At 41.7% G+C, this 6283-nt stretch overlaps 1 pseudogene; it reads right to left on the reverse strand.

The window, feature by feature from the left end:
• The window catches only part of LOC129015878 (vacuolar protein sorting-associated protein 35-like), an 89121-nt pseudogene that overhangs the window by 17543 nt on the left and 65295 nt on the right, over positions 1 to 6283 (reverse strand).

Genomic DNA, 6283 nt, shown 5'->3' on the forward strand with positions numbered 1-6283 from the left:
AAAACTGACACACAAATCTGCAATACATACAATATTAAAAAAATTAATGTGCACAGTAAAAATAAATGAATAAATAATTTACCATATATGAAAGAGGATTCATCTCCTTGGCAATAGAATACTCAAATAAAATATAATATAGATAATATTTAACATTTATTACAAAGGGAAAGATTAGTCAGCTAGAGAATTCTAAGTGTTGATGACCACACCTAACAAATAATTATGCATGAATAAAGGAAGAGCCTGTGGATACCCTCTATTGCTATTTATTGTGATTTGGAATTTACCACAATCTGCAGTCTAGTAATTTTTCTATACTGTCCAGAAAATTGATTGTGCATTTACATTAGGAGACTGAAGAAAATGATAGGAGTAATATTTCTTTCCAAGAGCAAACAGTTGACTTGAAAAAGCCCACTGAAGTGGACAAGTGGATAGCACATAGCCTTAGACACTAGTGTGTGTAAAACAAATTGAGGCAAGGAAACCACTGATAAACATTTTCATTTTAATCCATTAATATTCATAGCATAAATAATACATGTTTAAGGTGGTGAATTTGATGGTTGCCCTGATTTGATCATTACACAATGTATGCATGTATGGAAATTTTACATTGTACACCATAAATATGTAAATTACTATTTGTCAATCAAAAATAAAACTGAAAAAAGACACCAAAATAATAAAAATAATAGAATTATATACTGGGACAAAAATAAATAAATTAAACCTGATTGAATGTTGGAACCTCCAGCTACCACTTTTTCTTCCCTCACCCTCTACATTTCACATACTTTGACTATCCTTAGGAAGTACAGTTGCCTTTCCTTGGAATCATTAGTAAAGATTAAGGAGACGCTTGCCTTGGCTGCTTAAGCATGTATGTTATAACACCCAGAGAATAATGAAAACACTGTTCAAATTTATGGTGTGAAGGAAAATAAATAAACTGAATTATTTTTAATTAACTCAGTGTTGAAGCCCTATTTCTTCTGTCTCCCATATGTGAGGTAAAAATTATGAGGAATTTATTAGTATTAAAAGTATCATTTAAGGAGGAAGAAAATAGAGATCTCTGTGCACTTGAACGATAACTCACACATATTTCAGGCTTAGAATGTAAAGAGATGGAGGTGGAATAATGTCTTTATTTTAGGCAGGAGCCTCTGAGAATAAATGCAATGGGTTAATAAGGCAAGAGAGCCTCTGGATGCTACTTTCTTTTCCCTTGCCTCAGAATGGGCTGTGACTCATCACTCAGGGCTTCTTCCGTCACATGCCCTCTGTCTTTGCAATTGATGTCACAAAGTTCTGCTGACACTCTCTGTGACAGAGCTCTTTGGAACTCACCTTGTGTCCCCATCCTGAGCTGCTAGCTCCCATCTCTCCACTCGGTGAGCAGCTCCTATGGCCGATCCCCAAGTGCAGGGTACTCTGGGCTTCTCTCTTCCCTGACAGCCCCAGACAGAGGAGACAGAGATCTTGGGGTGAGACTCGAGCTTCTTCCAGAGTGAGTCTGTCCCACAAGGGCTACAACCCAGCCTAGAAGACATGCCCAAAATGCCTGTCACCAAATGTTCAAAGACCCTGTGAGGTACATCTTCTAGATTGAAGTGAAGCTGTTTTAGCCCAGTCTTTCTTCTTGAAGGTATTTACCATAGTTTATGACACATAATAGTGTTCAATAAGTAGCACGTTTTCTCTTTTCCTGCCAGGGAGTCACAAAAAAAGAGCTACAGGGAGAAAGTGTAAAAGAGAGAGGAAAAAGTGTATTACTGAAGTGAGGGTCAGGAATGTTTGTGCATGAGGCTGATTTGAGCGAAGATCTGAGAAGATTATGGATTGTTCTGGATTAGTTACACCATTTCACCATGATAGCATCTTCTATAATCTCTATCAAAAATGACTGCTTTGCTTGAAAGCCTTTCCCCCAGAAGGTACTGGTGTGTTACCTTTATCAGCTTAAAAAAACTAAGCCATACAATAAATTAAATATTGTATGTATTGTTTATGAGCTTAAAAAAATTAGGCCAGGGATGATGGCCCATACTTGTAATCATTTTGGCAGGTGAAGGCAGGTGGATCTCTTGACCTCAGGAATTCAAGACCAGCCTGGGCAAGATAGCAATAACCCATCTCTAAAAAAAAATAAAAACAAAACAAAAATTAGTGAGGTGCGGTGCCATGACTCTGTAGTCCCAACTACTTAGGAGGCTGAGGTGGGAAGATCGCTTGAGCCAGGGAGATTGAGGCTGCAGTGAGCTGAGATCCAACCACTGCACTCCAACCTGGGTGACAGAGTAAGACCCTGTCTCAAAAAAAAAATACATTTCTGGGGTTTTGTTTTGTGTCTTTGTGTTGTTTAAGTAACTGGTATTTTCAAGCTAAAAATTAAAAGTATTATGGAAAAACTAATAATGTATTCATAGGGAAAGAATAAGGTCATATAATTTATTTGTTATAAGATGTAAATGTTATGTTCTAGAAACTTTTTCTCTGATTTGTAAAATTTTCCCTCTCAAGAAAGTTTTTCTTTATGTCTTATAATTTAAAGACACTCTGAATTACTTAAAGCGTGATAGTTCTGTTGTTGAAGTGAGGATAATGTTGCATACAACCTGACTTTTGTGGCATTGTCTTACCCTACTTTTCATAACAGAGATACCAAGGGTTGGCCTTAAGAAACTGGGGCTATTTTTGCATTGTGATTTCAGAGATGCTGAAAATACTGATTTTCTGATACCCAAAATTACATTAAAAATTTAAGAGACTTGGGCTTTTTTGAGTCTTGAAAAGTTTTCACCCTGAGTTTCTATTAAAATCTAAGATGAAAAGCAGCTTCCATCCAGAATCCTACCAGGGGTTGCTGCCAGCCAACTGAATGACTTGGATTACAAGAGTGAGCCACCATGCTCACCCATCCAATATCAATTTTTACTGCAGTGTTATAGTCTGGTACTAGCATAAGTATAGATTCATGTAGGCCAACGGAATAGAATAGAAGGGTCACTAATAAACACATTAACTTATGGTAAATTGATTGTGTCAAAGACGCCAAGAAATTGTAGTAGGAAAAGTCTTTTCAAAAAATTTTGCTGGGAACATTAAATATACACTTTGCCAAAGGAAAAAGTGGACCCCTAACTCAAACTGGAGACCCCCAAAAATACTCAAAAAGGGTAATATATCAAAATGTAAGAGGTTAAACACAAAATTATTTGGAGAAATCTTATAGTTAATATTTGTATTCTTGGGTTACATAAATATGTCTAAGATATTACACCAAAAGCACAATTTTATTAAAAAAATTATACTTTATTGAATTGGAAACTTTTGCTTTTAGAACATCAAAAGGAATATGAAAAATATGCTGCTTAATGGGAGAAAATATTTTAAATTTTACACATTATTTGGGTCTATTAGGGTTTATGAAGAACACTGTATATATATATATAAAATCTTGTTTATATATGGAATCTTAAAAACCAAACTCAGAGAAGCTAGTATCTAGAATATATGAAAAACTCTTAAAACAACTATTGGCCAATTAAAAATGGACAAAAGATTTGAATAGACATTTTCCATAGAAGATACACAATTTGCCAATTTGCTCAATTTCATTAGTTGTTAAGAAAATACAAGTCAAACCACAATTAATACTAGTTGACACCCACTAGAATGGCTGTACCAAAGATACAATGACAAATGTTAGAAAAGAAGTGGAGAATATGGAACTCACGTATGCTGCAAATAGGAATGTAAAATATTGCGCCACCTTGAAAACAAAACAATATGAAATAAAAATGCGGCTATCCCTCAAAATGTTTCACATAAAATCACCATAGGACACAGAAATTCTAACCCAAAGTTAGTATGCAAAGGAAATTCCTATAATCATACAAAGACTCTTATATGAATGCTCATAACATGTGGTCATGTCCATGCAATAGAACGCTACTTGCCATCCAAGAGGAATTATGTAATGATGCAAGCTACAACAGAAATGAAACCCAAAAACATTAGGCTAAATGAAAGAAACCAATCCCAAAACACCACATAATTCATGATCCTGGCTATTAGAATCTCTGATAATAGGCTCATCTATAGAGACATAAAATTGATTGTTGTCTAGATCTGACATGGCAAAGGTGAATGCAAACAGGATACATTTTCCTCTTTAGGGATACAAATATTCTAAACTTAGGTGGTAATTAAGCTCGCATGGCTCTATAAATATACTAAATAGCCTGGTGTTGTACTTAAAATGTGTGATTATATAAAGTATACCTCAGTAAAGCGTTTTAAAAAATTAACATGTCAACATACACTAAGGTTGTTTAAGATTTTCAGAAACCCAAGTCACAGATTGTAAAAATGAAAACTATTTCTTGTCTATTTCAAAGCATAATAAAGAAAAGGGAGGCGGCAAGCTAACACGCAAAGATTTGGTTACTGATGCAGGGGTATTAATGGGCAGGAACCATGTGATTCGTTTAACCAGGTCAGAAAAGCAAAGGAAATGATTGTAATTTATTGAAGACCACTCTGACTCAGACTGACTCAGATTGTTAGGAATGTGAAAGCTGTACTCGTAGGGTTGGGCATATTTCTTATCAAACACAGATCAAAAGAGATATCTCACAGAAAGGTTATCAACGACTCTCCTATCTGCAGTTGCCTAGAGTTTTACAGTTGTCTACCGCCACTCCTAAAACTGCACTGTAGTCACTCATTCTGAACCCAGTGTAACACTCAAATCTAATACGAAACTCCACATTTCATGACTACCACATTCAATCATTTGCCTTTTTTTTTTTTTTTTCATTTTTTGGCCAGCCCTCCGCATTCCCTCTGTTTGTAGCCGTACCTGTCGCCGCTCGCTCTGGAGCAAAATTGTCCACCTCTGGAGCTCGGGCTGCGGGTCCGAGTTCTGCACCGGGTGCCCGTGTTGGCTGGCTCAGGAGCTGTGGGGCGGGCTTGGCGCTCACAGGGCGCAGATGTCCCCTGACAGTCCCGGGAGCCTGAGGCCGCCCCCCGCACCAGGCCGCGCTCCCCTCAGTAGGCACCCCAGGGGCTTGGATCTGCGCTTGAAACTGCGCCTGGCAGAGAAGGAGCAGTGGGAGCGCAAACCTTACCCTCCGCTCCGCACCGTCGGCCAAGTAAACCCAATTCCAATTCCGTAATAAAAGGATGCAGAGGTGCGCGACTAGTTCCGTCCTTTCCTGCTGCCGGCCCTTAAGGGGTGGCCCCGCTGTCCCCAAGGCTGGAGGAGGTTCCCCGCCCAGGAGCACCGCGAGTCCCCCCGAACTGAGTTTGCCAAGCGCCACGTGTGGCAGGCGGGAGCCCCGGCCTCCTGGCCGCCTCCACCGGGCGGTGCGGAGGGCGAAGCCCTTCCTCCGGGACCCAGAAAGGTCTGACGCCGGGCAAATACCCCGCCCCGGGTTGGTGCGACCCCAGGGGCCCCATGGATCTATCTCACAGACGCCCTACAGAAGGTCCCTGCAAGACCTAACTTGCTGAGGCACCTTCCTTCCACACTTTACCCCTCGGGGGAGCCATCATTTCCCTGTGAGCCCCCCTAGATTATTCCTGCACACCCCGCATTGACCTCTGGCCTTGGAGCACCCTGGAGTTTTCCCCGCCAGGAACTGTGGGGCGGGGACTCCACAATTATTCCCCTCCAAAGACCCCTCTCAAACCTGTCTCCTGGCATCAGCGACGCTGACACACCGCGGCAACTGCCCAGGCTGCCTTCTTCCCCGTCCCAACCACCTCGGAGTCTCCACAATGACTTCCCCAGGTCGAGGGCTGTACTGAGACCCCGCACAGCGACCCCGAAACACAGGGCGACCCTCCAGCACTCCCTCAGACATCCCGCCCACCCTACAGGGGAGACCAGGCCCCACCCTCCACTCAGGCGATGGCTTCCCCCAACCACCCCTAAAAGGATGCTTTCCCGGAGACCACGCACAGGGTACCTCTGTCACACAGGAGCGACCCTATGAATCCCTCCCCAGACATCCTCGCGCCCTCTCCAGAGGGAGATTGCACAAGCAGAGAACTCCCCTGGAGAGGATCCTCAGACACCATCCTCAAAGCCACCACCCACAACCAGAAAGACCCAAGGGAGAATCGTGGCCGCAAAACCCATATCCACACATGCACCCCTCCAGGCCGGCATCTCCAGGGCCCCCACTCATGGCCACCTCACCCCATGGTGACCTCAAAACGCTCTCCCTACGTTGCAGGGAAAGAAAGGGAGAGTCCAGCCAAACTT

Source organism: Pongo pygmaeus, chromosome 18 (assembly GCF_028885625.2).
Source record: "Pongo pygmaeus isolate AG05252 chromosome 18, NHGRI_mPonPyg2-v2.0_pri, whole genome shotgun sequence".
Classification (NCBI taxonomy): Eukaryota; Metazoa; Chordata; class Mammalia; order Primates; family Hominidae; genus Pongo; species Pongo pygmaeus.